The 20893-nt window shown below is 42.5% G+C and overlaps 1 protein-coding gene across 4 annotated transcripts in view; it reads left to right on the forward strand.

The window, feature by feature from the left end:
• Positions 1 to 20893, forward strand: part of FYN (FYN proto-oncogene, Src family tyrosine kinase) — a 207267-nt gene that overhangs the window by 69959 nt on the left and 116415 nt on the right. Inside the window, exon 3 of one of the 4 annotated variants that reach the window (XM_079779966.1) lies at positions 4862 to 4931. The exons of the other annotated variants lie outside the window; for them this stretch is intronic. The gene's annotated coding sequence lies outside the window, so the exon portion shown is untranslated. The remainder of the gene's footprint in view (positions 1 to 4861; positions 4932 to 20893) is intronic. 4 annotated transcript variants of the gene reach the window in all.

Genomic DNA, 20893 nt, shown 5'->3' on the forward strand with positions numbered 1-20893 from the left:
GGGCCCAGCCCCAGAAAGAGGTCTGCTGATATGTGGCATTTAGCAAAACAAGCGTAAGTAAGGGCTCAGAAGCACAGAAGGCTTTGTTTCAAACACGTCTTTCTGGAATGGGCTGGGCAGCATTAGTTTCCAGCTCTGCCCACTGGGTGGGTTAGGGGGGTGGGGATATAGGGAGCAGGGACATGCAGGTGTGCATGGAAGTGGGTGCAAGTGAGTGCACCCAAGCACTCAGCTTCCTCACTCGCATGTTTGTAAGAAGAAAACAGGCACCATACCTTGGTTGATTTCGCGTTTCCTGAGGCCTTGACTTGAATGGAACATGAACATAAGTGTACATGTTTCAGGAGGATAGAATTTGGGGTGACTTGAGATGAAAGAGGGCTGAGCTAAAATGTCTAGGAGATTTACAGTTCATGTAGGAGGCGACTGTTGACAGTGTTTTCCCAGATCAGTACACAGAATATGCAGTATTTTTACTAGGCTGACATGAAAAGGATTCATGTACCGTGACAGATTGCCTTGGTAATTTATTCTGCCTGGACGGCCCTGAACACTCTCAATGAAGGGCTCCTGTAAAGGTTTTTCTCTCCACATCTCGGTGACTGCCAACCGCCCCCTCGTTAGACCTGATGAAAGTACAGCATTTAGCTTATCTTCCCCTCACTTCATTATTTATATTCTCCCAGGTTTTCATTCTACATAGTATAGTGTATATAAATCTTTAGACCTTAATTTTAATAATGTATCACAAGCATCTCTGTTATTCTATGAACAAGATAGGATTCAGATTACAAAGCAATTTGACTAAATTGTTTTTATACTCTTTGTGCTGCCACTTTCAGAAGAGCTACTACCTTCAATGAAAAATTCTTTATTTACAAGGCAATAAAATTAGTCATTATTGCCTATTTGAAAGCAATTGGAACTAAAACCTAGGTTTCTCTGACTAGTGAGGTATACTTAGCATTAGATCAATGCTTTCCAAACTTTAATCATTTGTATACCACCTGTACGATTTTCACCATATCTATGTGCCACCTATATTGTTTGTATAATTCCCTAAGATTGATTTTTTGTTCTAAACCAAATTTGTTTTTTTAGAGAAACTTTATATGACCTCCTCAAGTAGTAAACCAGTATCACTTGATATAAATACATGAGAATCATTACAACATATATGTAAAAAGAAGAGTGTTACCACATTCTCATAGATGCCCTTGCCTGTAATAGACTCCGGCCCAAGGCTGCCCCTCTCTGATGAAGAAGGGTGTAAGCAGGTGTTAAAGATAGGGCTTTTGCAGACATGCGACATCCAGCTGAGTGGTGTTTGAGAGGCTTGAAAAATATTAAAAAGGAGTAAGGTGCTCATTTTATAATTCTACTTTGTGTGTCTGAAATCACCTGGGGCATCCGTGGAGGCCCACACCGCTGCCCACATGGACAGCCAACGTGGTCGACCAGAGAGCCCAGGAAACCGCTGCTTTGAAGTGGGTGGACTCGGAGACAGACGGGTAGAGTTAAAAGCCAGTTACTGGGCACCCACTGCAGGTGACCATAGAGTAGAGCATGGTGATCAAACATAATGCCTCCTGAGAATTTCTTAAATTTAGTGGAACTAACACTAGTTGGTGGAAGTTGAAAGATGGGATAAATCCATCCCTCAACCCATTTGTTTCAGGCCACCTGACGGCACATTGTGCCTTTGATTGTCTGATAATATGGAGGTAAAACCCAATTGGAAAATCAAGTATTTTATCAAGAAAAAGTAAGGGTCACTTCTGCTGTAAGGCTATGAGTGCATGCAATTAAAGCTAAATGTTTTTTCCACTTTAAAAATCTGAGATTTTTTTTTTTATGTTGTACAGTTATTTTTGCTTCTTTTAGAAAAAAGATAGTGACAGGGCACTTCACTAAACCTGATGACCACTTAGCAGTAGCCCTATTGAGTTTAACATAAAAGACTGCAGGCTAAAGTAAAATGCCGTGTCTTTCATGGAATTGGTGTTCAGTAAATATTTAATAAGTACATTTGTGAGTTTGTTTTTGAAAGACTTCCTTGGTGAAGTTGTAACCTTTCTGTAGTTACCTGTACCACCAGGTGCTTTCATGAGTGGGCATGGCAGGCGCTTCATCATTTGCATGTGGAATGCTGCTGTCCGTCGTGAAGATGAAGGTTTGACGCTCCCTGGTATGGTTTCTTTAGAGATATTATTCCAGGCATCTTCCCTTTGGTCCTCTGGCTCCAAATACTCTTCACCCTTCTTTGCTTTGCTCTGATCCCAGAAACCTGACATCTGTGCTCTGCCTCTGTGGGCCCCTCTGCCTCTGGTTTCTAGGCGGATTCAGCAAGGGGAGTGCCCACAGATTGGAGGGAGAGAGAGGGGAGAGAGAGTGAGGTTAGGATACTATTCCCTCCAGGGTCGCTCAGACTGGCCGTGGCCCTTAAGTGATGGTCACCGCTCCTGTCAGGCAGTGATACCCAACAGCACTCTGTCCCAGAGTCAGGTATCCATCCCTCACCTCCCGCTGTCAGGCCTTGGGGCGGGAAGAACCTGCCCTACCCATATCCCCCTCATTATTAGCCCAGAGGACTGCACTAAGCTTTGTGGCTTTTCTGTGCCCTACCCACCTCTTTGCAAATAGCCCTTCAAGTTATCATAATTGGTGTGCCCTGTTTTCTGCTTGTACCTTGACTGATAAAAGGTGCATATGCAGGTTTCTTTGCAACACAGCAAAGCTGACTGGTTCCAGACGGACTGACTTCTGACTTCAGCTATAATAGCAATGTGTTCTATACCAGTCTGGTTCCCAAATTTAGGGGTGCTTCAAGATTACCTGGGGAGGTTGTGAAAATGCAGGTTCCTGGGCCCCACCCCTCTACCTACTGACTTAGAGGTACAGAGGACAGTTCTAAGGCCCTTGCAATGACTGATCTTTTGTAGTTCATTAAACACAGAATATAATTTATACTACCCCAAGCCCAGATAGCCTTCTGAACAGATAACTAGTTAAAGGACACTGGACCCCTACCTTTTGTGCCATGATTTATTGTTACCTGGGGGATGAGTGAGCGAATGAGTGAAATACTTAAGATTTTAAATAAGAATTCTCCTAAAAATCTTATATAATAAGAGAGGATTTGCTAATTAACCATTACACCGCCTTGAGGCATAACGACGGGATCACGGATCTGCAGGAGGGTGGGGCAGTGAACTACAAGGGAGCAGCTGAGAGCTACAGGAGGGGGCAGGGCAGCAAGCTATGAGGGGGGAGGAGAGAGGAAGGGGGTGGGGGGAGCGACAGGAGGGCAGGGCAGTGGGCGGAGAGCTACAGGAGGGCAGCAGAGAGCTACTGGCAGAGAGCTACTGGCATATGGATTCATGCAGGGCTACTAGTTAACAATATAATGAGATAAAACTAATCTGAAATAGGTAATAACTGGTCTTTCAACTCCTTGTTAACTCATGCATTATTGGGAGTGACCTGACTCCTCCTGACTCACTATGCAAGATTTGGAAGAGAAGAGATGGTTCCCTGTTATCCAGGAGGGAAGCCCAGTGTCTGATAATTTGATAATTTGCCATAGAGTTCCTCATTATCATCTATTAAGAAAAAAATTCTTGTTGACTATCAAAATATAACTCAAGATATGAAATGTAATAATCTAAATACTGGACACTGTTTTTCCTGCCAAAAACAGTTATAAATAATTTCTATCCTATATAATAAAGAGCTAATATGCTCATTAGACCAGATAGTGGAATGACCTTCCAGAATGACCAGTGGGCAGGGGGCGGGGCCGAGTGGCTGTGAGGGCCAAGCCCCTTGCACAAATTTCGTGCATCGGGCCTGTCGTGCTAAAATGAATGCCTTTAGCAGAGACCTTGTTATAAGCCCATAAAATATTTAGTCCATCCCTGTCAGTGACCACAGTCTGTAAAAACAACAGTCTCCCAAGGGGAAAGTGAAATCAGTGCTCAAAGCCTTGAATGAAACAGGGTATGGTAGACAGTGGGCATGAGATCAAATTCTGCTTGGACCAAGAGGCCCATTTCTCGAGGACTACATAGATTGTAAAGCTCTTGGCACGTGATTCTCAGAGGGTGTTACTCCCTGCCTTCCCCCGCCCCCCGCCCCGCTCCCACCAGAACTCTGTTATTATCTTAAAAAATTCACATCTCTGATCTCACGGTAGTTACAAGATATAAAGATAATTGGAAGGTGTATTCTGCTGAGTCAGTAGAGTACACCCCAGGGGCCTCCAGCTACCCTGCAATGGCTGTTGCAAAATTACAAAACAGAATTTCTTAATCCAAAGTTAATAGTAATTCATCTCACCTTGAATAGTGAGCCAGAACATGTGGCCATTTTGTCTTTCCAAAAGGTTGAGTGAGGGTCACTGATGAGGGCTAAATTGCTTGAAAAGGAGAGTAAACGGTCTGTTATATAACATTGTGCCATTTTATTCATTTTAAGCCATTTTTCTTTTAATGCTTTGGTAAAGTGCTTTTAGCTGATGGGCAGTGAACATTAAGATAAAGAGTCATCTTGGATAGATGTCCTTCCCAGGAGGGCAGAGCTGGGCCTGAGGGGAATCCAGCTGTGACCCAGTTGGAAGTGCCTGAGTAATTCTGATTGAAGTGTGTCCCACCATCTCAAAGCAACCTCTCTCCTCCTCCTGGTTCGGTTCGCTTTCAGAACCACCTAGACTGATCTGCCCTGTAAAGATAGAGGTGGTTCTTAATGGTCCCTAGAGATATTTTTCCCAGCATTCAGGATTCAGGGGTACAAGCTTATGCAATTGTGTTTCATCTCTGAACACAAGGTGCTCAATAGTTCAGTCTGGCCTTGTGTTTTTCAGTCTAAATCAAGATGCTGGAGCTGGGGGACCCTCAGAACTGCACTGTTTCAGAGTGATGACCAGTTCACAGGTAGACACCCACTTCCTACTCCACCTATGCCACTTCCTCCTTTCACTTGCCCCTTTTCCATGAGTCTTCTGCTACTGTGGGAGCTGATGTTGTGGGCGAAGAAGAAGATGAAAGGAAAAGCAGAAACACTTTAGAGAAACTGTCATGAGAGCCAGCTCCTACCCCCACCCCCACAATGCTTTTCTTTCACACACAGCCTACTTGTTTTTCGCTTCAATTTTTTGATGGCCTACAATTCGGTCGTTTTAATTTGAGGGTATAAATGACCTTTAAAAAAAAAAAAGCAGTAGCTTCAGAGGAGGTGGATGACTCATTAACCTCATACAGTGGCACATGTATATGAATTAATTCCACCAAATTGATTAGCCCAGGGAATGGGGCTGTGATTGGAAAAGTGGTCATTAGACAATTTGGGCACCTCTCCAAGGGGATCCGGGCAGGATATGTGGTGATATGAAGCCAATGGGAGAACTTGAAAGGGGGCGGTCCTGGGGTGGGAGAGGGTCTAAGGAGAAATAAACTTGAACCATAAGGGCTTTTGTTCCTAGGGCCCAGGAGTCATGCCAGTGGTGGTTTTATTCTGTATAAGTTTAGTGTGGCAGCCTGGTACCTACCACCATCAACAGCAGCATCTACATGTGCCAGATTTAGCAAATTACAAAAACCAGGATACTCAATAAAATTTGTATTTCAGATAAATAATAAACAAGTTTTAGTATAAGTATGTTCCAAATTGTTTGTCCAACATTCAAATTTAACTGGACCTCCTGAATTTGATCTGGCAGCTTTGAGAGTAGCTAAGCTTCTGACATTCGCAGTTCTGGAGAAAAATGTTGTTTGCCCGACTCTGGTGACGGGAAAGCCAAGGCTAAAAGGGTTGTGGTTTTCAGCCTCTTGGTGAAAAAGCCTCTAGAGCTAGTATTCCTAACCCCTGAACCATCCACGGAGAATTCACCAAAGGACCAAACAGCGAGCTGTAAACACACACACTTTGGGCCACCTGGTGTTTATTGTGGATGGCAGAAAGGGCCCTAGAAGGAGGTGAGATTGGGGCAAGAGGGTCCACACTGGCCCTCCCAAAGGCACGGGGAGTTCAGAGGCTGAAGCAGGCTGGCAGAGACTCCAGGAAATGAACCCTCAGTGGGGTTAGAGCAGAGGCCTGGGAGGAACCGAACAGTCACCTGGCCTACCTTCTTTATTTTATGAGAAAATCGAGATCTAATGAGGTAAAATGACTACTCAAGTCACAGGAAAAAAATCATCAGTGAAGCCTGTAGAGAATCGGGTTTCTTAAGTCTTCACTGAGTTCTTTCCACTACATGGTGCTGACATAGCAGATTCTTATTCAGGCCTCCAAGTTTCCACCCAATCGTACTTTATATACACAGTACCCACTTAGGCTAACTTTGTGGGAAGGACCACGTTCTGCTTATGAGTCAGTCACCACCCTCATTTTCTTTTCTGTTGATGTAAGAACCACCTAGGTAGTCCCTGGTTACCAAGCGTTATGTTTTATGTCCCACTTCACAGAGCCAAAAAAATCCAGATTTTGCCATTCATTGTATTACATGCTATTTGGGGCAGTTAGGTATGTTTCCAAAATCTGGCTACTCAGTAAAAAGAAAGAAAAACCTAAAGTTGTGCTTCCTCCTGTCTTAAAAATATATATCAGGGGTTTTTCAATGTAGTATTCCATTTCTATAGTCAACAGCAGTCTGTTAATGATCGCCCAGAGTTCTGGTGTCCAGTAGGGGAGAAAGGAATGCTCAGGGTAGAGTGATGGAGGGAGAGGTCCCTTCTGAGGTGGAGAAAACCATTCCCGCTGACTCCTCCAGGGACTGAGAGTTTTATGGTAACAGAAAGTATGGATATTCCCCAAAGCCTAACTTTGACTTGTTTTCTGACTCCTTACGCATGGTCTCTCTACATTGTCAGGACCATGCCGCCTCTTCCTGGCTTTCAGGCATGTGGGAATGAAATGTTCTTTTTAAGTTTCTTTGGTTTATTTTAGCAGCTTTTGATGTAAATTGTGGATTTAAAGATAAGAATTCTTCAGTGAAACCAGTGCTGTGTCCACACTGTCTTACCCACTCAGTAAATTAACACGTGGGAAAACTATTTAGAGGGGAGAAGGTCGTGTATGGGAATGAAGACCATTTCCTTCTCCTCCATTCATGTGGTTTGCTCATTCCTGACGTGATGAATATTTGCAATGTTTTCTTGGAAAGCAAAATATTCCACATTAACATCATGGCTTCTTTGGGAAGCTGAAATTCCACGTGTTCTTCGGGTACTTCTACATTTGTACTGTTTGCAACAGAGATGAAATTAGCCTCAGCACATTGTTTCTCAGAAATGATAATGTTAAACATCAGCCAGCCAAAGCCATAGGCAAAGTCACCAACTGTCATTCAGGTTCTTCTATTACCCTCCTATACAACCTCTGTGCTCTCCATTCTCCTCCCCAGGAGTTACTGGCTGAAAACATGATGAAGTGGATTACATACTTGCCCTGATGTTAACAATTGTAATAAACTCTTCACAGATCGGAGAAGGTGAAACTAAAAGGCTGAGGATATATGATGAATGAAACTGGCCGGGTTATGATCAGCTTTGAAATTTGTGATCCTCAATTCAGAGTAGCTGGAGAATAGGAAAACCTCTTGTACACTTATTAATGTTACCAATTGACTTTAAAAAATGTGAAACCTCACTTCCAGAGTCAAGCCAGAAAAGCAGCATTGTTTGGTGGAAATTTTTTTAATGAAGCCCAAATATTTGAAGTGATTGAATTAATCCTCTTAAAACAGTCAAATAAATGTGTGCTCCTGAAAAGTACCTGGTTTAGAAAATCCAAAAAACTAGCAAATTAGCCCAATGCTCAGGGGATGAAGCAGCAAAAGGATGAAGTGGCAACATGACCTTGGAACTCCAAGAGGCCTCCGGAGGTCACTGGGAAGCTGCTATTTTGAAGCAGTTGGAGGATCCTAGGAATACTATTCAGAGTGGGTAGGGCCTTTTTCTATAGACAATGGGTAAACAGTCTGTTAAGTTTCCATTTTTCTCACTTAGAGGAACTTCATCTGGTTTCTAGTCATCTTTTAATCCCAAATTTTAGTTTGCTAGCCAAGAAAAACATGCATGATGGGGAAATCTAGGTGTTCTACCCAGTTTCTTCAAGACCCATTCTGTATCCGTCTTGGTCGTCAGTGTGTTGTTAACCTGGCATATGTATATAGCTTATCTGCCAAGTGAGCTGCAAACATCTTGAAGGCTGAGGTTGTGTCTGATACCAGCACCTAACAGCATCCCTATTCAGTCACCTGTCCAATAGGTTCATGCCCAACATTGTGGGGAGCTGAGATCTGGGGCCAGGCCTTTTTCTCAAAGGCTGTGCTCGCACAGAGGCTGTCTACAGAAAACTGCTGTATCTCTAACCCAAGTGGAGGCGAGGGGAGGAGTAATCCCAAAACAGTGCACAACCCAGGCACCGTTTTCAATTGTCACAGTTTTGGATGCACTTGCTGTTTTTCTAATTGGCTTATTTTTTTAGTATAATCTGGACAACTGGAGAGACCTGTTTTCTGATAACTCATAGAGTGAGCCATCGGTGCATTCCCAGATATAAAGTGGCTGATATGGAAATTCTGTTGAATTTTTATATTCATTTCCCTAGCAACAAATCTCTCTCCCTATAAATATTTGTTCAGTTAAACTACATGTCATAAGAATTTTCATGGATTCTGCTTCAGAGTGACTAGGCAGGTGTCTCAGGAAAAACAGGGAACTCCCTTGAAAAGCCACATAATCCTAAATAAAATGCCCTGCTTGGTCATGATGGAAATGGCTTACATTGGAATGCTTAGATGCAATGTGCCATAAACTCAAAGTGCTCTGAAATCTGCCAAGTGGGAGGTAACCACTGAGCCAAACAATCCAGGTGCTGCCAGAGGTTAGAGGGCGGATTGGCCATCTACAGCACTGCAGGTGATGCAGATGGTGTTCCCAAATCTCTCCAATATGAAACTGGGCTCTCAGCAGCTAACAGCAGACACCCCCTACATCTGTCATTGTGTGTCTAGACTTTTAAGCTGTGGGGTCTTGTTACTTGTAAGCAGAGTTCGTCACACTATCTGCAAAGCATTGGGGTAAAAGGTGTAAGGAAGGAAAAGGTGATTAAGAATGGAACAGAAAACACTGAAAATATTTTTATATTAAAATTTTCATCGTTCTTTTACCAAGTCATGGAAGTTTGGCATTTGCCGTTTATATGCATCTCTGCTACACCTCCATGGCAAATCTCCTGTCCTCACAGGATATCAATCATCTGGCATTTGGTTATGAGAAGAGTTAAGGAGAGACCTAGACCTGCAGGCCAGGGCAAGAGAGGGTTAAATCTGAAGCTGGGTTTCCAGAAAGTGGAAGCAGTACTTTGTGTCATTGCAAAATAACCTATGCATTAGGAATTCTGCTGCATCATCTTTGCAACTTAAATTCCCATTCTCATCTTGGTGGGTATTTTTGGAAGTCAATGAATAGTATTAACCTATGCTCTGAAAAGATGGAACCATTCTGTGACGGATTTAAGAAGCACAGTGTCAGTCAGTCGTTTCTGTCTTAGATTATGTTAAATTCCTTCTGCATCAGGCTCGCTTTTGTGCGTTTTCTTTTCCTCCCTTCATCACATTCATTATCCCTTGGGCAAGTTGTGTCTGTCCCTCCTGCTCCACTCCCACGCACTGTGCAGAGGAGTTCATCTGCAGCCCCAGGCAGGCCTCCAGCCAGCTACAGAGCCTCCTTTCTCCCACCCCTGGGTCTTTCCCACCCAGCAGTGAGACCTATGCCTGATTTTCAGCTCTTCTGGGTAGTGTGCCATTACTTGGAACAAAATTAGAAAGCATTTTACGTTGCTTATTACATATCATTAATTGAAGCGCCACTAAACCCAAGGAATTTATTGTTTCATTGATGTGTGCATAACTCCTATTAACATTAACAAAGTTGTTAAGAATCAAAGAACCAGCAAGAGCCCACAACAGAGGATCCATTTTGATCCTGCTTTACAAGTGACTCAAACCCACAGAGCATTAACAAGCATTTTTAATATAATTTTTACAACTCCTTTTTAAAAAGTAGAGCAATTATTGAACATATCATAGCACACTTGTGTCCTTCAGAATAAACGATGGTTGCCATATGTACAGTATTGGCCAACCACTCCCCCGCCCTACCCCACCCCCGTTGGAAATTGCAAGCCTTGTCCCTGTGTACAGGCAGTGGAGATTTTACCTGTGGCTGCCATTGGGGGCAAGAGTGTTTGGACTCAGCAGTAACAAGGCTGGTAAAGGCGTGGGAGCAATGAAAGGGGAACTTACCTTATTGTCACCCACAAGACAGAGAAAAGTATATAGAGATGTTTACTCCCCTGAGCATTTGTGCCCTACCTGTGTGGTTATTGACTGGTAACCACTGAAATGAAGATTTGAGGGGAATTTAATTCAGGTAATTGTAAAGCTATCAGAACACTCCATTCACTAATCCTTCCTGTGGTGGAAGGATCACAAAGAATCTGAAGATGTTATAGCAACAACCAGGAAATACCCTTAACCTTTCTTGTAAAATACGAACACTAGGAGTTAAAGCCTCACCTTCTCTCAGTATATTTCTAAAATACTTATTTATTCACCTCACTAACCAGTAAAGGGGACTTCTCTCCTAAATGTGCTCCATTTTTAGGTCTGTATGTTTTTCCTTCTCACTTGTCCCAGCTCCTTCTCTACCTCCTCTTCTATCTATAATAATGGGCATTAATTTATACGGATGTTCCTATGTTTGCAAAATGTGTTCAATTTGGAAGAGATGTTCATATTTATGTCTGCTTGGGACATAATGGTTGGTATTCTTTCAATGTCCTTTAGTCTTTTTTAAAAAGGTTAAATTTACTAACACTTGGGTTAACAGTTGTTTGTTTTTAAATGTTGCTTTTCTAAAATCACCCTTCCTAAAAGAAAGAGGTGGGGGAAAAGTTAATCCTCCTATATAATAAAGAGATAATATGCAAATTTACCATCATGCCCTTGCACAAGATGGCCGCCCCCATGTGGTCACAAGATGGCCACCACAAGATCGCTGGCAGGGGACGGCAGTTGTGGGCAATCAGGCCAGCAGGGGAGGGCAGTTAGGGGTGACCGGGGAGGGCAGTTGGGGGCAACAAGGCTGGCAGGGGAAGGCAGTTAGGGGCAACCAGGCCTGCAGGGGAGAGCAGTTGGGGTGACCAGGTCAGCAGGGAAGGGCAGTTAGGGGCGACCGGGCCAGCAGGGGGAGGGCAGTTGGGGGGAATTGGGCCAGCAGGGGAGCAGTTAGGTGTCGATCGAGCTGGCAGGGGCGTGGTTAGGGGGTGATCAGGCTGGCAGGCAGAGGCGGTTAGGGGCAATCAGGCAGGCAGGCAGGCGAGTGGTTGGGAGCCAGCAGTCCCTGATTGTGAGAGGGATGTCCCAGATTGGAGAGGGTGCAAGCAGGGCTGAGGGACAACCCCCCCCCCCCCCCCCCCCCAGTACACGAGTTTCATGCATCGGGCCTCTAGTTTTATTAGATTTTTGAAGCACTGATTGTAATTGAATTATTTCCCTAAAGATTTGCAGCATCTCACCCAGTTTTGTCCTTGGAATGTTACCTAACCTTTCAAGAACTTTGAGTTCTCTCTGTTCTTGTCTGAGGCTTGGAAACAGGTATTCATTTCTGTAATTGTTAATTTGGATATTCTGAGGAAGAAAAATACAGAATATCCCTTTAATCACTGAACCTCATCTCCACCCCTTTACTTTTTCTTTAAGAATATGCAATTTCCTACGGAAGGAAGCAACACTGATTATTACCGGGTAGAATCCATCTGGCACTGAATAGATTAAAACAAGCCCAGAATGCTTTTCACTTATTCTTCACCACAGTGCTGCAAACTGGGTCAGGATTATCCTTGTTTTACAAATGAGGCGGCTGGAACTGGAAAGGTGAGGCCAGCCTTTTTCAGGACCACAGATCCAGGCAGGGTCAGAGCCAGATGTGGTTGGAATGTTGAGGGCCAGGCTACACAGATGTTGCTAGAGTCCAGGTGCATAGGCTCAGTGTCGGCCAATGGGTCATTTGTTCCCAGAGACCCAGGTTGACCCTTTAATACCTAGAAGAGTGCTTGGACCATGACAGGCACTCAGTAAATGCTGTTGAACAAATGTATTGCCAAAGCCAGAATTCATTATAATTCATCCTGGTGACTGTCCTAGTCACTGCTGAATCTATTTTGAAACCTCTTTCCTGGTGACTTTATAATGATATATATAAATTATATATATAACATTATCAAAATTTGTCCCACTTGCCAGTGTGGTCAGAGGCCTCTGGCAAGTCAAAGATGCACAGTAGAAATACTATATGCATACTGTTTTTTGATTTAAACATATTTTAAATGGTTTCTATTTTTTCCTGACTTGAAAATATGCACTCATTATAGAATATTTAGTGAGCTATAAAGAAGAAAGTAAAAACATCTCTTAATTACACCATATTGAGATAGCAATGTTATTTTTCCTCTTTTGTGTGGAGGATGCATAATATATATATATATAGTTTTGATCCTGCTTCTTTCATTTAACATTAAATTGTGATCATTTTTAATATACTTTTATTGATTTCAGAGAAGGAGAGAGAGAAACATCAGTGATGAGAGATAATCATTGATCGGCTGTCTCCTGCATGGCCCCTACTAGGGATTAAGTCCGCAACCCAGGCCTGTACCCTGACTGGGGAATCGAACCCTTGACCTCCTGGTTCATAGGTCGACACTCAATCACTGAGCCACACTAGCCAGGCTAAATTGTGATAATTTTTTAATGAATTTAGTAGTGACTATGGAGTTTTCTATTGTATGAATAGACATAATTAATTTAACCATCCACCATGCTATTACTATGTAATCAAATGTTCTCATATTTGCTATTATAAATAACATGTAGTAAGCATTCTGGTATCAAATATTTGCTCCCTTCCCTGATTATTTCTTGATGAAAGAATCAATAGACTTGACTAAGAAGGGTTGATTTCTTCTGAGGCCTCTCTCCTTAGCTTGTAGATGGTGTCTTTTCCATTCATTTTCACATGGTCTCTCCTCTGCACATGTCCTAATCTCCTCCTCTTGTAAGGACCCAAGTCATATTGAATCCAGGGCCCAGCCTAGGACTTCATTTTTCCTTAACTGCCTCTTTAAAGACCATATCTTTAAATATAGTCACATTCTATGTTACTGGGGGTTAGGGCTTCAATATATGAATGGTGAGAAGGACACAATTCAGTCTATAAGCATCCCCTTGATATTTTTCTCTTCTCTTTCATTATAGAAAATACTGGGCACAATCAACTAAGTTGAATTTTGCAACCCACTAAATTGATTACCGGACCATAGGTTGAAAGGCACTGCTATAGTGGGCTGTATTAATTTACCAGGTTAGTGTCAAATTGGCATCAGCCTTAGTACTTGCCTTTGACTCATCATATGTAGAGACAGTTCCAGAACAAAGCATGTAAGGCAGAGTGAGAAAATCAGAGAGTATAACCTTCTGCAAATGCATAACAATTATCTTAATTAGGGGGTCAGCAAACATTTTCTATAAGTGGCTGTAAGGCCATTGTATGGCTTTGCAGGCTGTCCAGTCTCTGCCGAGACAGCTCTGCTGTTGTATCGTGAGAGGGACCAGAGACAATATGTGAACAAATGGGTATGGCTGTGTTCCAGTACAACTTCATTTATAGGCACTGATATTTGAATGTCCTATAATTTTCACATGTCACAAAATAGTATTTTAATTCCTTTTTCAATGATTTCAAAATGTAAAAACCATTCTTAGTTCATAGGCCATGCAAAGACAGGCAGTGGGCCCACTCTGACCCACAGGCCGTAATTTCCTTACCTCTGCTCTGTCTGGGTAGTAAAAAGGCTCTCAAAGAATTGGCCTGGACGATTTTCCTCAGTCCACATAAATTCTTAACTTATTTTCATGTTTGACTCTTATGATTTATCTATATTTTCAGTTGAGAAAATCCCTGTGGCCACTCATAATAAAATATTGTTTACAAAGCAAATATTATTTTCTTACCAGAGAGAACTTTCTTCTTAAATGACCCACAAAATCATTGTCAGATGGTGCAGTTAGGAGTAGAATTAGCATCAGAAAGTCTGGACAATAACAGCAGAGTTTGAATCTGAGGGGTCTCCTTTGGGAACTTAACAGGGAAATGGAATGGCCAAAGAAAGACTAGCTCAGCTCCAGGGACCCGTCCCCATACTCTCCTCTCAAGGTGAGGGGACTGAGGTTTCCTTCATGGGAATCCCACAGCCTCCATAGTCCCACACACACGGTTCCTTTCCCAACTCAGAATGTAGGCCACCGTGAGCTTGGCCCTCTCTCGCTTCCCGTGGGGGCTGCCTGCCATGCAGGATGCTGTATAAGTGCCCAAGTCAGTCTTCCTACCAGAGGGTCGGAGAGAACACAGCTGTCTGGGGAAGCCCGATCTGGCCATCTAGTTCCTGCGCTCCAAGGGATGAATTTCAGGGGTAGTTGCAGCAGTTGTGGAGCACATGTCAAATGATGATGGGCTCACCTCTGCACAGACTCTGACCAGAAGCGGGAGAGGGCCTAGCATAAAGGCAGAGGTCCAGCTGCCCCCAAGACTGGGGGACAGAATTCTCCCTCCATCAGTGTGATGCTGGGCCCAGAATTCTCTCTCCATCAGTGTGATGCTCTCCACCTCCTGACCATGTGTATTTCACAGCGGGAATCTGAAGAGGCCAGAAATCGACAAAGGCAGGTATGGTGTCCTGGGAGTTATTTTCCGTGTTTCAGACTGCCAGGTGGAAACTACGTTTATCCAGGACAAGGCTGCAGAGGCAAGCTCAACTGTGTGGCTTCCAGTGGCAGGAACAAGCAGATCTCACTTGTGACTGGAAGGGCGATCTTGAGTGCCTACTGTGTACCACAAAAAGAAAACACCTTTATCCTCAGGCCTTTCCCATCCAGGGACGCTGCAAGCTGTAAACCAAGGCCTTAAGGAAACATTTTTAATTGACATGGGAAAAAAAAAAACAACGGACTTCAGTATCCAAATTTTGCTTTAAAATGATTTGTGTTATTTTATTTCAAAACTGTTGGCTTCATACTGTCCTAACATCTCATAATAAAAGAGTTTTGGCTTGACAGTCATCTTAAGTGAATAAAAAACACAATTAAATGAAATGGCACTTATAAGCTTTTAGCAAAGCAAATTTTTGAATTATCTTGCAGAGATTAAATTGCTGTACTCTCTCGCTTTCAGTTCTTCTAAGAGCTTTGTTTTGTCTCTGGTTTCACGGCATTAACCACTGCGATTTTTAAAAATTGAAGTATGATATTCATACAGAAAAGAACACAAATTGTTAAGTGCACTGATAATGAGTTTTTACAAAGTGAGTACTCTCCCCTGTAGCCAGCAGCCAGATGGAGAAAGAGCATCACCCAAACACCAGGAGCCCCTTAGACCCGTTCACAGTCACTAACCACCCCACTCCCACCAGAGGAAACGAATAGCATGATTTCTAACATAGGTTGGTTTTGTCTATTTATATAAATAAAATATTCAGTACATACTGTTGTGTCTCTCTTAATATTATATTTGGATGATTAAACCATGTTGTTACGAGTTGTAATTTGTCCATTTTCATTGCTGTGTCATGTATTGTATAGCTATACCAACATTTGTCTAACCCTTCTATTGTACATGGGCTTTTGGGTCATTTCCAGTTAAGTCTCTTACAGATATTATGACCAGGAACTTTCTTGTACACGTCAGTGGGTGAGCATCTGTAACATTTCTATAGGATAGATTTCTCAATGTGAGATCTTGGGTCAGGGGATATGGGTATGTTAGGCTTTAATAGATACTGCCAATTTTCCAAAGTGTCTTTATCGATTTATACTCTCACCAGCACTGTATGAGAGTTCCAGTCACTCCGTATCCTTACCAGCACTGTGGGTTTTGTCTCTGTCATTTTAGCTAATATGGTAGGTGTTTATTGATAATGCATTGTCATTTTAACTTACTTTTCTTTGATGACTAAACTAGAGCATCTTTTTCTATGTTTATTGGCCATTTGGATTTCCTTTTTGGAAAAATTTCTTCTCAAGTATTTGCCCATTTCCTTATTGGATTGTCTGCCTTTACCTTAAGGATTTGTAGGAGATTTTGCTGGATAGACGTATTGCAATTATTTTCTCCACTCTGTGACCTACGTTTCAATTCTATTGATGTCATTTGATAAAGACATTCTTCATTTCCTTCATAGTTAACATTTTCTTGTGTTCAGTTCTTTAAAAGTCTATATTTTTGCAAAGTTTGAAGATATTCTCTATGTTTTCTTCTAAAAGTATTTTACTTTGCATATTGAGTTTTATCATTCATGTGGAATTGATTTTTGCATAGTGAAGGTAGAGATTAAGATTCATTTCTTATATGGATACCCAGTCTCTTCATTTCTTAGAGTGGCCATAACAAAGTACCAGAAACTGGGTGGCTTAAAACAATAGAAACTTGTTTTCTCACAGTTCTGAAGGCTGGAAGTACAAAATCCAGGTGTCGGCAGGGCCATGCTCCCTCTGAAGGCTCTAGAGAAGAATGCTTCCTTGCCTCTTCAGCTTCTGGTGGTAGCTGGTAATCCTTGGTGTTCCTGGGCTTTGGGCTGCATTGCTCTGATCTCTGCCTCCGTTGTCACATGGCCTTCTTCCCCTCATGTCTGTCTGTGACTCAATTTGCTGCTGCTTATAAGGATACCAGTCATATTGGACGTAGGGCCCACCCTAATCCACTCTAGCCTCGTTTTAACTAATTACATCAGTAATGACCCTATTTCCAAATAAAATCATATTATGAGGTACTTAGGGGTTAAAACATATGTATATTTTGGGGGGACACAACTCAATCCACAACATAGTGAGTATTTACTGAACTTCAATGCCATCTATTACAAATTAGGTGACTATCTCTCTAGGTCAAATGTTGGACCTTCTCTTTTGTTCTGTTGCTCTGTTTTACTATCCTTGCACAAATATAGTGTCTTAAGCATTATCATTTTATAATGAATCTTGACATTTGATAGAGTAAGTCTTCCATCTTTGTTCTTTTTCTTCAAGATTACATTGGCTTTTGGCACTTTGCATTTCCATATAAATTTTAGAATCTGCTTTTCAGTTTCCAACAGGAAAAAATAACCTTTTTTTCGTTGAAATTCATTGAAGATGCAATTTTGGGGTAGAACTGACATCTTAAAAATATCAAGACTTCCAATCCATGTACATGATATAACCCTCTATTTATTTAGGTCTTCTTTAATTTCTTTCAATTTTTCTCAATAATGTTCTGTAGATCCCAGTGTAAAGGTCTTATACAACTTTTGTTGGACTTATTCCTAGATACTTGATATTTCCTTTATGAAGATTTGTTTTGATGAAATAAAAAAGCAGAGGAAGAGAAGAAAACCTTGTACTGGGTTTACTACTTCACTTTATCAAGGAATTTCCCCAAGTTTACCAGGACTAAGATTTAAATTGAGCTTTCACTAACTCTAAATAAGAGCTGGGTAAATTAATTATCCCTTCAAAAATGTTTTGTGAGAGGTGAAATGGTTTAAAATGTGGGGTCCTCAGAGGTGAATAAAATAGGTCCTTGGTAGAAAAAAAGGTAGAAGTGTTAGGTCTCCCACATTGCCACATGGACAGCTGCACACAGGCTGGAGGAGATGTTAAGAGCAAGATGCAGGTATTGGGTGGGGGAGGGGTCTTAATCTGGGATTTTCAGTGTTCTTAGAATGTTAGGGTTCCCCAGAAATGGGCCAGGAAGATGGCAAAGGTGGTAGTGTTTTAAGTCCTTTTCCCTTTGAACCAGAGCTGTTATGTTCCACTGATATGCAATATTTTGGAATTTAGCATACACTTTTGAAATGCATGCAGACGTGTGTGTGTGTGTGTGTGTGTGTGTGGTATATGTGAATGTGATTGCAAAATTACTTAAATACTTCCAGACTTTCCATTCAGCCTCAGGATTCTGGGATTCTAACATTGTAGCCAACTTCCACCCCAGGGGTTCTGCACGCATCATTATTAACCTTGATCTTGGCAGCATTGTGATACTGTGTGCATTTCATGGGCTTTCCCAGCAGCCACTACACAATGTCTATTTGGAGGGTCTTGAGAGTGTAATCAGGTTGGGAGAGAGCTCCGGCATTTGTCCAGCAGCTGCACCTGCGTGGTAGCAAAGTGGCGTTTTAGACTCTGGATCACAGATCCCTAGAAATAGCTTCATTACAAGGGCAAGTCAGAAATAATTCAAGTATACTACAAAAACAGAGCTGCTGTTTTATTTTACCTGCTACATAACTGATGTGATCACTTGACAGAACTCATTGCCAGAAAGAAAAGACACGATTATAAACATATATTTCATTCTCGTTTATAGAAGCACAATCTTTTCTTTTTCTTCCTGGCAATCAACTCCTTATTCCAGTGGCATTTACTTCATTTATTTCTTCCCCAAGTAAACTGGGCATCCTCAGCCTAAAAGTTTAAGCATTATGTTGTTGTGGTGGTGGTGGTTTTTGCGAAAGAGGAGGAAGAAAATTATATCACTCCTCCTCTTTGGGGTTGATGGAGATTAAGAGGAGCAAGGAGAGCCTTAAAATTTCTCCCAACCCTCCAGTCACCCTTGTGACTCAGCCCAGCCATCGGTGCCAATGAGCCCACAGTGTACCTGTCTCCAGTCTGCCTTCAGAGCTGGCCTCTAGAGCAGGTGAGGATAAGCTCATTTGGTGGTTTGGCGGTGTCTTGCTCCTTGGTGAGCCTCTTGTTCTCTCTTGTCCTGGAAATAGCTGACGAGAAAGGAGCAGCTAGCCTTTTGCAGTTCGACCTTCCTACTCCCTTATCCCATGGTCAGTAACCCCTTCTGCTGGCTGAGTGCTTTCCATGCTCATCTTTCTGTTCATCTCTCTTTCTCCTCTTTTCTTCTGCTCTTTACTCCACCTCCAGCAAATAATAAAGGAAACAACCACCACAAACTTATTTGAGTCTCCCCACCTTGTTGGAGTGCAGCCAGAAGGATTAGAGTCCCTGAGGACAAGGGAAGCAGATGGGTCAGTGATGCCTCCTCAGAGCCTCATAAGGTTACAGTCAGTCATAAAGTAGGCTTGGTTTCCTAGGGAACCCTGTGTTTTCTTGCGACTGGCGATTGGCCTTTGTGCACTTGCTTGTTTAATGTATTTTCCCACCACTGGGAACACTTTAATTTTTCAGACAATTGACTTTGGTCTTGCAGAGAATATTGTGGCATAAATGGAATCAGGACTATATTTTAATAAAATCTATTCTTATTTTTAACACAAGCTGCCTATCTTGTATCTCACATTGCACAGAACATCCATAGTCACAGAAAAGCTCTTGAGGAGAGGGGAAGTCATTCTCTCTGCCCCTCACACCCACCCCCCACCCCCATCCTCTGCTTTTGAAAATAAGACTCGCACAGCTGTTCCCTAGCAAATGGGCCTCCAAGTGTGTGCAGGCTTTATCTTCAGCCTGCACAGGCTGGGGCGGGGGGGGGGGGGGGGGGGAAGGGCGGGATTTGGAACCCCATTGCAAAACTTACATAATTTAGTTGAATGCAACAAAATGACTAGAAGTGCTTCCTCTGTGCAAGGTGCCAATGGTTCGAAGACTAATGTAGAGTACATTCCTGCCCTCAGGGAGCTGGCCCTTTCCCTGGCAGCAGATGGTACTATAAGTCCTATAGTAGATTAATTCCTGTGGAGAAAATTGGGCAGGAACTTTAGGGAAGGATTATATTAGAGTTGGGTGTGGGGAACAGGTTGGCTCTCCAATCTTGCAGGTGGAGGTAAGTGCTTTGGTGAGGCTGGGCATGAGGGAGGAAGAAGAAATGGACGATAAGGCTGAGGTGGGTTTGGAACAATGAGGGGTGAATCTGAGGGCAAAGCTGAAGAGTTTGAGTTTGTGTAAGTCGTTGGTTTTTCTAGTAGTGTCACCAAGCCTGGAGGTCTTGAGAAAGTGGCTCAGAGGCACTGCAGGGGCAGAGATCCAGCAGCTCCTTCTTCTCCATTTTGTGTACTGGGGTATTATCTTTCTTTTAAAGAGAGTTCCACTTAAATAAAATAAAATAAAAACTGAAACCTACTGTATATGCCAAAGAGAACCATTCATTTATTCAATTAGTCAGTCAATAAATATTATTGGTTATCTCCTACATACCTAGCCCTGTACTAGGTTCTGCTGAAAAAGAGTATTAAAGGTTTTGAACTAGTCAGTCACATGTTGTTAGCAAGAGCCACTGAGTTATAATGCTGCCTCTGCTGCCCACTAATCATAAGACCTTAGGCAAGTTTTCTGGCCTCGGTGGGACCAGTTTCTCACCTGGAAATATTTGGGCTGGGCTGGTAAGTCATTCTCAGCTGAGACATTCTAGAACTCACACTACCAAGTGCTGTAATCCAGAGCATTCATTTGTGTCAATCGAGTGAGTAAAGGAGAGAACTGAGTCAGGCCAGTTAGAGGGTGATGGCAGGAAATTCTGTGAAACATCTTAAGACTCTGTGAGGCCTTTTAACTTCTTCATTCAACAAACATGTAATACTCAGTGCCAGCCACTGTGCTAAGCATTGGGAATAGAGCAGTGACCAAATCAAAGTGCTCGTCCTCAGGGTACTGTCTATCTAGGGGCAGCAGAGGAACTGGGAGTGTGGGCAATAGATCTAGGGATGGTTTGAAACTCATGACAAGGTATGATGGTTGGAGCTGTGACAGTGTATGAGGTACCAAGGAAGATAAAGCAAAAAGGTTTGGAGAGAAAAAGAGACCTGAGGTAATAGAATTTAAGGAATATTCTGT

Source organism: Cnephaeus nilssonii (genome assembly GCF_951640355.1).
Source record: "Cnephaeus nilssonii genome assembly, chromosome: 9".
Classification (NCBI taxonomy): domain Eukaryota; kingdom Metazoa; phylum Chordata; class Mammalia; order Chiroptera; family Vespertilionidae; genus Cnephaeus; species Cnephaeus nilssonii.